Raw genomic sequence first — 10,903 nt, 5'->3', positions numbered from 1 at the left:
GACATCCAGGGAGTTAAAACCATCAGAGGGCTCTTGACTCAGCAACAAGTTTGTACCTTATCATCAAAGTTTAATGTGCTTTGGCCCCATACTGTAGCCTCCAGACGAGTTAGTCTAAGCACAAATATTCAGCAAACCTAAAGGTGTCATAATGATTTGAAAAAATGCTTGTCAAAAGGTCCATCTGCATCTTAAACCCCCTTACCCCCAATCAAAACATCAGAAGTGATGGGGCCACCTCCAACAAATTATAAGACTTCAAGAAACAGTTAAGTTTACTAATATCTCTGTATTTTCCCTCTTCATGCAACAACTTCTGTCATTTCTTCTTGTTTCCAAATGAGTGCAACACTATTAAAAGCATAGAGGACAAACTGTTGTGTATTTGCAAGAATCTGGCGATAAGTATCATGATGCTGGGGTTACAATGCACATATGATGCCATACTGTAAGCAGAGCGATATATTGCTGAAAAATGTCATAGTATAAAGAACACAGCCCAGGATGCATGCTTGCGTAGAGCCAACAGTTTTCTCTGCTCAAATATTAAACTTAGACATACCTGAGCAATGCAGGGCAATACATTTTCTAGAAACAGATTTTACACAGGCATTCAGTACGTATTGTGCACTAACAATGCTGCACTCTGGTATCATGGGGTTCTTGAGAGGTCATTTAGCCAGTGAAAGAGGAAGGCCTCCCCCTTGTTGCCACAAATAATGACCAATGTCCTTCTTTCAGGTTAATAGAAAAACACAGCAACACTGGTCCACTCTAACATTTCCCCAGTTAAATATGAACCAATGTGAGCACAGGGGTGAGCATTATTAAAAACGATCAGTCAGTCAGATTGCAGCTCACACTCTTACCGCCAGCCTAAAGCTCTACGTGTCTCTGTGGAGCCCCTGATATTGAATAAGGACTTGCCACACTCAGAGAAAATAGCTATGCTTTAATATGCAGCAGCAGTAGAAACTTTTCTTTCCCCTGAAGGCATTAGATTTGAGTGTGCCATATCCCGTTGTTCAATGGCCTGCAGTACATAGAAACAGTCCAACAGAGAGGAGAAGAGGCTTCTCACTGGATTTGAGAGGTTATGCAGAGGGAACCAGACAAGTATACTTTCACTCATTCTGCTGTCTTAATACATTAGTTTCCAGTGACAGCAACCAAACAATGTGTTTTCACTTAAAGGCAAACATTAAGTCATAGAGCAAAAGAGGATAATGTTGCCAAACACGAAATAGCCAGAGCCGTGAACCAGACTACTCGTCGTAAAGTAAAAGCAGCCCAACTAGGAAGGAGCCTTTTGTTTAGTTTTTTCAGCGGATAATGATTGCAAGTAGAAAGAATAAAGCTTTGGATTCTAAAATGCACTTCAAGTCTCATGTAATAAGCTATTTGTTATATCTGTTCACTTATATGAACGGATGTAAGTTATTCCAAGCCAATCCGCACAGAGCCATGACCACATAATATCTTAAATAGGAAAAAAGTTTAAATCTACTTATAATGAACAGAAATGACATTTGATTTTGACAGTCATTGCTAGCTGAACTCATTGCTCTGTCAATCTCATTCATACAACTCAGAGGAGAGGAGAGGTAAGGAATACAGTCAAATACTCATGTGGAGAGACCATCCAAACAGTTGCCCGATGTTTAACTGCAGTTAAATATTAAGAAGTTTGTCTCTGAGAAAAAAAGCCAGATCTCAAAAGGAGGAACTACAGTGAACTCTTGATGCAATATGGTGTTTGGTAATATGTGTTTAAGACTGTATGACACCGACTGAAGCCACATGCAGCCATGTAAGAAATACTCTGATCTTTAACTACTACATTGGTAAAATGATCTGTTACGAGTCAAATTCCACCATTTAAAAATCTTACTGAAGCAGAAGTAAAACAATATTGGCATAAGAAAATACCCAAAATATCAAAAGTAAAAGTACTCTATATGCATATTTTAGAATAATATATTTTAAATGACCAGATTATGACTATTGGGACATTAATGTTTTCATCACAGCTGGTAGAGGCTGAATATGTAAAGTAACTAAAGCTGCCAAATAAATGAAGTCTAGTAAGAAATTCAATATTGGCTTCCAAAATGTAGTGGAGTAGAAGTACTGTATAAAGCAGCATGAAACTGAAATAATGCAAAATGGTGTGCTTAAGTTCAATACTTGAGTAAATGTACTTTGTAACAATCCACCACTGCACATGTGTTTAGTAAGAAAACATCCTAAATAAAAGCCTATACAAACCTCTGGTTCCCATTTTCAGTGCTCCACAGAGCATTTATTTCCTACCAGCCAGTTAATTACATTGTTGTGTCAAGGGCCTAAAGCAGTCCTTCATTAGCCGGCCAAAATGAGAAACCAGCGGGCCAGCATTGAAGACCAGTGATACAAACAAACTCCCTCTCTCCCTTCTCCAAACTGTAATCCTGCGATCAGTTGTCCAGGCAACAGCGCAGGCTACCGTTCCGCCACGTGCACAGTGCTGCCGGGTCAGGATGAAAGTGCCTGGAAGGGGGGGGGGGGCAATGCTAATCACCCATCGCTCCCCACTGGAGATCTCCATTGAAATCCTGGGCATAAGCCTGCCCCGAGGTTTTCCCCCCGGTGATGGTGCAACACCTCTGTGCGTTATTAATGCTCTGGTGTGAAAGGTCTCTGTCTCTCACATAGATAAATTAAAGTAATTCCAGAGATGATATTTGTTGCTATACACTTAAACCCAGATATTAGTGGTGTGTTTACACGCACTGTGTATTATGGATTTTTTGGCTTATTTGCTGCTTTGTCAAATGTATATTTAATACAATAGACTATTTCACTCCAGGACTCTATTTACATATCAGCAATTTACAAGACACATTGTAACTGCTCAAAGTAAACATATTCATTACTTTTTAGACTTGCAAAATGTTGCTATGTATCTGCTGAAGTAATATACAGTGAGTGCTGGATGTGGAGGAGGATGCTGTAGGAATGTGGAAAGTTGAGTATGTGAAAGACCAAATACTTGTACACGTATGTGGTACACCACTGTCATGTGCTGTGTATGCAAATACAAACACAGCTAGACTGCTCTCTTACGTTGCATCAATAACACTTATCGGGCTCACTGTTGTTGAGGAATTAGCTCATAACCTTGTGCACTGCAGCTTTCTGATTCCTCCGTAATCTCTGCGGCAAACTTGGTGTGAACTCTGCTCGTATAATACCTTCATTCAGGAGTCAACAATGGCATGTGGAACAACAGAACAAAGCGGAGTTTCAGAAATGTTTATGTAGCAAAATAAAGAAAGTAAAAGGGATTTTTTTGGTGGTAGGGGGAGTAGGCTCTTTGGGCGTGGACCCTCTTAAGAAAGGCATGTTTTACAAACGTAAATATAAATGGACAGCATCTACAAAAATGAAAGTAAAACAAATTGTCAATTTCAAAAATGTCCGTACACATTGTTAACAGTAAGAATACATGCAAAGTGTTATTGTTGTACTGACACATGTCTAGCCCTTTATAAATGTAGGTTCAAATTGGAATCTGTTCACTTTAGCAGACATTGTTTATTGGACATTTGATGGGAGATGAAAGTGTTCTTTTCTTACGGGGACTCTACTTTCCTGTGTCAGTTATTGTCAATCCCCCGGTCATTTTCATTCCCATTGTCAGTCTATCTTCCTCCCCTCAGCCGTCTGTCTGTCTGCATCCTCCCTGACTGTGATCATAAGGACTGCTGCTTTTGGTTGTCAAACAAAAACAGATGCACGGCGCCTGATAGAAATTACAAACTCTTGTCAACAAACAATGAGTGCGTGCCATTTTCCACTCGGAGGCGGTTAGAGTATATTTCCCTCTGACAAAGTGACAAGAAAGAAAACAAAGAAATCTGTCATAGAGTGGTGGCTGAAATTACAGTCTCGTGGTTTAATGAGAAGTGGAGGCATAATTTGGCAATTTACTCTTCAATGAGCTGGTTTCACAGACGCGGAGCATGAGTGGTTTTATCTCTTTATGCACAGGAATACATTGTGGCGTGTATATAAGCAACGCGTACATACAAATAAACAAAGGCTCTTCTCTATATGTGTGTCATTTAAATAGCTTGAACATTACCAGATTGTAAATGTACTTAATTACTCTGAAAGTAAGCTGATGAGTCCTTCTTTGTCTCCTATAGTTCTGATCTTTTCAGCGTAATAGGGTCAGACACCTGTGCCAGGGTTTTACTCTTTGCAAACTCCCCTCGAGCTTTTTTGATTTGTGTCGCTATTTTTCTCCCCACTGCTTTGTCACTGCGTACCAGACCTGTAAATACTCGTCCTGACCTCGAATAGCCAGACAGCCCTCGGAGATAATCCCGCAGCCTCACTGAAGAGTGGAGAAACTGTGGAGAAAAATCCCCGGGGAGAGAGTGACTGTTGGAAAATTCTCCCTGACTTCCTTTTTCTTATTTCTCTTTGTGACACTGGGTCCAGAGACAGGGATGAGAGTGTTGGCTAGGCATGTTAGTGGGAGGCAGTGATCATGAGTGGCAGGAGAGAGACAACAGTTAAGGAAAGGGACGCCAGGGCCAGGGACAAGAGCTTGCGATGGTAATGCATGTCACATCGATGAGTCCATGCCAAGAGGAGATGGTATAAGGAGCAGCTCCACATCCCTGCTCCAAGTAGAGCTCCAATTTTCCCTGCTATCATTTGTTTGGTCTTTCTCTGTCTCAGTATTTCTTTTCCTCTGTTTCACTGTGAATGTTCTTCCTTCTACTCTGCCCTTTCAACAGCGACCCCTATTCATCTGTCACCCTGTCTTTGTCTCTGCTCTTTCAGTCTCTCCAAACGTCCCTTCGATTCACTACAATGTTCTGGACTCTAAACTTTTTCTCATATTTATTAAGTCCCTAGAGTCCTGCTTGTACGACACAAATAATTGGGATGTCACTTTTTATTCAAAATAAATATTAGATTTTCAATAACACGTTATGTTAAAGCACAACAGCCTCTGACCTGTAGTCTATTAATTACATTTTCTGTGTGCCCTACCCATTACATGCCCCATTGCCCAATTAAGCTGTAGTTTTTCTCTTTGCTTTTGCAGAACGGACAAGACTAGATCCTACTTAACAGACACACATTTTTTGAGAGGAAGCTTATGTGAAAAAGCATTTTGACTCCAAGACCGAAGATGGAAAAAATCTGAACAAAGGTATTGCTGTGTGCTGACTTTAAAAAAACAATCATAACCTCGTTGCGAGATTCTTTCATTAAGTCTGTGAATTTGATATTCCTTTAGCAAAGTGGCACATTGCTCTGCATGAATGGGGTGTGAATGGGTGAATGATGGCTTGTGTTGGATAAAGCGCTATATGAATACAGTCCATTTACCATTTAACAGCGACCTTGTAACTATTGACAGAGGCAATGCAAACAAAGGATGAACAACGGATGTTACATGGTTCTCATGTTTAACGCTACAGCCCGAGTATGTTACACTAAATAAACAAGAGTACAATTGTGGTATTTCTACTTCATGTAACTTTATTCTTATACTCCACTACATTTCCAAAGGAAATCAGTAGTAGTAGAACTATGAGTGGATTAACATTAATAATAAGCTTTATTTATATAGCGCTTTTCTTTAGCTTCCACAAAGACACAAGCTTTACTTTAAGAGTGTCACTGCTAAGTTCACCAGGCAGAGAGATCCATAGTGTAGGGCCTCTAATAGCAAGAGTGCGATAACCCTTTGTCACAAAGCATGACCTGGGAGTAGCCATCGAGGCTCCATCCGTGGTTCTTTATTGTCAGGAGGACACATACCATGTCAATAATTCAGAGATGTGCTTAGGAGCAAGGCCATCTAATGCCTTAAAAGCGAGCAATACAATTTCAAAATCAATTGGACATTTTAACAGGAAGCCAGTGTAGGGAGAAAAACATAAGGGTGATGTGATCATGCCTCTTTGTCCCGGTAATGATTCGAGCAGCAGCTTTTTGTACCAACTGGACACGGTGGAAGGAGTCCTGGCTGTTACCTGAGAAAGATAATCAATCCAGGATAAAAGCATGTGCAACTATTACTTTGTGAGTCTGTGTGTGGACAGAATTGTGTGACATAGCCTGATTTGGTTACTCTTAATTTAGCAGGTGTGTCGTTGAGAACAAAATGAATAAATGTTGAATTAGGAGTAGTCCGAGGGCGCTTGAGACAGGGGGGGAAACGTTCCGGCGTCCCGGCTGGTTTAATTCCATCGCAAAATGACAAAATATAAAAAGTTTATCTTAAAGTTTGAAAAAAAACCTGACTGAACAATATTTGACATGTGGTGAACAACATATGAGCCCTAGAGTCCTAGCAGCCAGCCTAATATTACTTGACAGACCAACAATTTCAGTTTGGGGGACCTTAAAGACTGACCTTAGACTCATTATAATTAAAAAGAAGACATGTTGTTATGTGTTTTCTGCATTATGTTACTAAAACACTTTCCACATCACTGGTGATAATCTACATTTGCGTTGTTTCTCTGCATTTGCACTCTGTCATTCCCACAGAGTACCAGGCGGGTGGCATTAGGCTGGGTGGGCGACAACAAGGAGTCCAAAATCTCTCTGCAGCCCATTGAGCTGCACAGAGGAGCTTAGGAAGGAAGAAAACAGTACTAATCATTACCCACACCCTCACCCACGCCCCTTCCTTTTCCTCTCTGCTTCTTCCCACCTCCTTCCTCTCATTAAAATAAGTCAGAGAGAGCAAGCCTGCATACTGATGCTTTGTTAAGCGCTCTTAATTGAACTTGAGGATTCTTAATGTGCCATCATTCAAACGCTTCGTCTGTGTGCTCTCGGATGCTTAGTCCGAATTGCCCTCTGTGATGCATTTATTTCCACCTCCTCCGCTGCACGTGCATTCAGCTTTGGGTGGAAGGGAGGAAGGGCTCTGTGGCAGATTTGTAATGTGCGGGCATGGAGGGAAAGGACATTGACTTACAACAGAGGGAACAAAAGTGTTCGCTCGGTGCCAGCTGGGAGTTTCATCATCAGCCGGGAGAGAGAGAGGGCAGGGTGAGAAAGTAAAGTAGAAAGGAAGGAGTGGGAAAGAGAGTGGAAAAAAAGTTATTGGGTGCAGGTTGACATCAATAGCATCCCAAGCAGGGGCACAAATGAACCGGGCGAGAAGCAGCGCAGCATGGGAGCAGACAGCTGGGGCCTCACGCCCAATGCCACCGGGGGATTAGCGGGGTTTCAGGATCTGACACAGAGGGGATGAGCGTCATGGGTAGAATAAAGAGCAACGCGAGGATTAGAGAGCTTCCCGACACTCCACCAACACTCATGAAGGGCTTAGAGGGCTATAGATATCATTAATGAATGGACATAGAGAGAGACAGAGGGGTTGGGTTGGGGGGGTCTTTTTCCTTTTATTCAGCCCCGACCCCCCTGCGATGCCACTGTGATTTCTAATGATCATACATTCCACGTACATACATTAAAAGTCAATGAGAGGCGGGCAACAGAGTAAAACTGCCTGTGTGTTGATCTTCCAACACCAGACAGACATGGCCGCTGTTGACTGCTGTACGTTTGGTTCACGCCAATCTCTGAATTATTCATCTGGAAGTCGTGTTGAAAATGCCAAACATGTATTTGAATATTTGTACGCCTTTTTGTGTGAGTCTACTGGAAAAAACAGATAGTACTCATTGTGCTATGCATGTGGGTTTGCTACCGGGATGCGTGTAGCCTGTAGGTACTCAATTCTGCATTCAGATGCCGGGTGCGGGGTGATTTGAGGGGCCACACGGCTGTGTCTTGTTTTATAGAAAGGAAATTGCTGCATTTTCTCTCATAAGCAAGAGCGTGTCTTGGATAGGCTCAGCCCCACCGGCCTGTCTGCACAACATCTGCAGCGATTTGACACCAAGATAACCTCTGTGTTTGCCAACATGCCAAAGGATTTTCGGAAAATGCAACGCTGAGGTTAAAGTTTGCAGAATATCATCACAATCTGTGAACCTCAAAATACCTTTCCCCGATTATATGAAGCTCCACTGGGATATCCTGACCAGGAAGGCACGGGGAGATAAGTCTCCCTGTTGTTTAGTAACATGGAGTTATCGTCTCCTCCCTCATTCCCGGAGCTGTGTGTGTTGCACTAATGGAGTCTTTATCATGAAAGAGTTAACTACTTATCACTGCTCCGCTGCTACAGATCAAGAGCACAAATGGATTTGCTGAAGGGGCAGAATGCTCTTTGATGAGCTTCAGACAAAGTTGAATGACATTTGCGGCCACGGTAGGGCCTTGGCTTGCTCGCTTAGCGGTATCTCATACTGTCAGTATACAGGATGGCTGTTTTGAGATAGAAAGTGCTGTAAGAAATGAAACGCATGGCAGAGCTCTTTTTGTCTGCACATACTATATGTGTCGATGCATCAGAAATAAAAGTACATGGTAGTGGATTTGTCACGTCTGAGGATCAAACAGAGAGTCCAAACATATTCTTAATATTTCCTTACATATTGGACTCAGTAAACCCAAATTACGCACATCCAAATTGTTTTGGAAATGAAACCTTTGGCACACTGTGCTCCTGGCGTCGCTCTGCGTGCAAACACATAACCCATTCAAGTCCTGCTGTGCCAGAGAGCCACACCGTGTCCCTGTACAGTATCCCACCATTGTCCTTAGAGATCCCCTGAGATAATGAGGAAGGGTATGTGTTTGTGCAGTATGTGTGTGTGTGTGTGCATGTGTGTGTGTGTGTGTGTGTGCGTGCGTGCGTGCGTGCGTGTATGTGTGTTCCTTCTATGACTTCTGAACAAAAGGAGTGTATAACATGTTGTATTATGCCTGAGGAACAAATAATATAAAAGCTGTGTATGTGAAGTTGTTTTAATCTACTACACTTGTTTTATTCTGATTGATGTTACACAGAAGAGCCTTGTTGCAATTATTTTTTGCTTCTTTTCTCTTGACAATATAGGTGAATGGAAGAAAAAAAGAGACCCTGCTAGAACTTAATTTCCAAGAAGAAACTCTCATAAGTGAAACATTACAAAACCAATAATATAGTTTTGGGTAATTGCAATGAGGATGATGGTGTGGGCGATTTTCTATAAAACTTTTGTATGAAAGCAAAAATAACAAGGCGTGGAAATTGAACACAGCTTAATTGCTTCTTTGTTATCAACACACTTTGTTAAAAACGGAATGAAGAGCTTTGTTGACAATAAATCTCAAACTCAGACCTTAAAGTGAAGCATTAGCTTTGCGGCAAACACTCGGCTCGGGAAGGCAGCGCTGCTGATCTCATTACCGCCTCCCGATTTCACATTGAGATTTTAATCATCGGCTACAGTATTTCTGATTGATGTGTGCGTTTGAATTAGCGTGTGCGTGAATTGTGTGTGCACATATATCCGTGCACACACAGGGGGTTTTAATACATCTTCGTAATTAGTCTCATAATTATAAGGCAATAAACTGCAGTACACATGGGAGACTGATCCATCTCTGGGATACTGCAATTACCCTGCGAAGATGCGGTACTGTGACAAATCTCCAGAAGAGGAGCCTTACTCTATTCTGCTTAAAACAACATGCAGAATACAGGCTTAGTTCAGTTTTGTGATTGAATTTGTCGAAACAAAGGTCTTGCATGGTTTATTTGAGTGGACATAGTCTTGGAACCGATAATCCCCTTAAAAACATCAGTGTAACTCTGATTTCATTTGAAATTCCAGTCCTGTTGCCACTTCTTTCCCATCACATTATTTTTTTTCCGAAGGGCTGTCTAGATTGCAATCCCAAGTCTTGAAATGCTGATGCACAACAGCTCGTCTTCGAGTTCTCGTCAATCTGTTCGATGTAGTGATATCACACAGCCTCTGACTGAGTCTAAATTGGCTTTGCTTCCATTAGCTCCAACAGTGCCTCATTATCAGCAGCCAACATCTAGCCTGCAGGGCCAGACCTCTGCTACTCCGCCACCCACCATTTCAACATCTCACACACACACACACACACACACACACACACACACACACACACACACACACACACACACACACACACACACACACACACACACACACACACACACACTAATACTTCAATTTTCATGTCTTTGATTAAGCCGGCATGATGTTCACTGTTGCTGCTGCGCACACCTGCTTACATTGCAGACACCCATAAAGGATGATGGGAGGATCATCGACTGGGGACGGAACAGGAAATCAGAGTGATGTTTTGTGAAGAAATTAATTAAATATAACATAACATTAACAGACAACAACCCCCCCAGATACAAACATATAGTGTATAAAGACTACATCTTCGTGTGCACAGAACAAAGGTTTTCTCACATTTCATGTACACACAGAAAATGTCCCTTGGTGTAACCTTTTCCAAACAACGTGCAGACCTTTTTTCCATTCAGCATTAGCGATCACATTAGTAACAATATCATCATGACGGCAAGTCTTACTCCCACAAAATAATGGATCAGTGGTTGCTAACCTTTGCTTTAAGATCAAAAGAACAAGTTACGATGAAAGCTTAAGACATTATATATAACCATGTTCAAGCATATCTTGTGAATTCCTCACCCTAAGTGACTAATGGGGACAACAATATTTGAAATTGGTCCAATATTGAGCGGCAGTGCAGCATCTGGCTCAGTTTTCCTACTGGGCCATTCTGCATCATCATTGTACAGCAACCTAAAGTGTTTATTCTGTCACTTACATGCTACATTTTTATTAGAAATGCGTGAAAACAATACAAAAAGGTGGTTATAGAGAAATGAAATGTTTATGTTTACTTTAGCTTGAAAAGGTTTGTTAATTAAACAAAAGCTACAAACTCCATCTCAATGCATACAGAGATGCTCTTA

Source organism: Notothenia coriiceps, unplaced genomic scaffold (assembly GCF_000735185.1).
Source record: "Notothenia coriiceps isolate Sejong01 unplaced genomic scaffold, NC01 NC01_scaffold00033780, whole genome shotgun sequence".
In the NCBI taxonomy this organism is placed as follows: domain Eukaryota; kingdom Metazoa; phylum Chordata; class Actinopteri; order Perciformes; family Nototheniidae; genus Notothenia; species Notothenia coriiceps.
The sequence above is the reverse complement of the archived record's forward strand: the minus strand, read 5'-3'. Positions refer to the sequence as shown.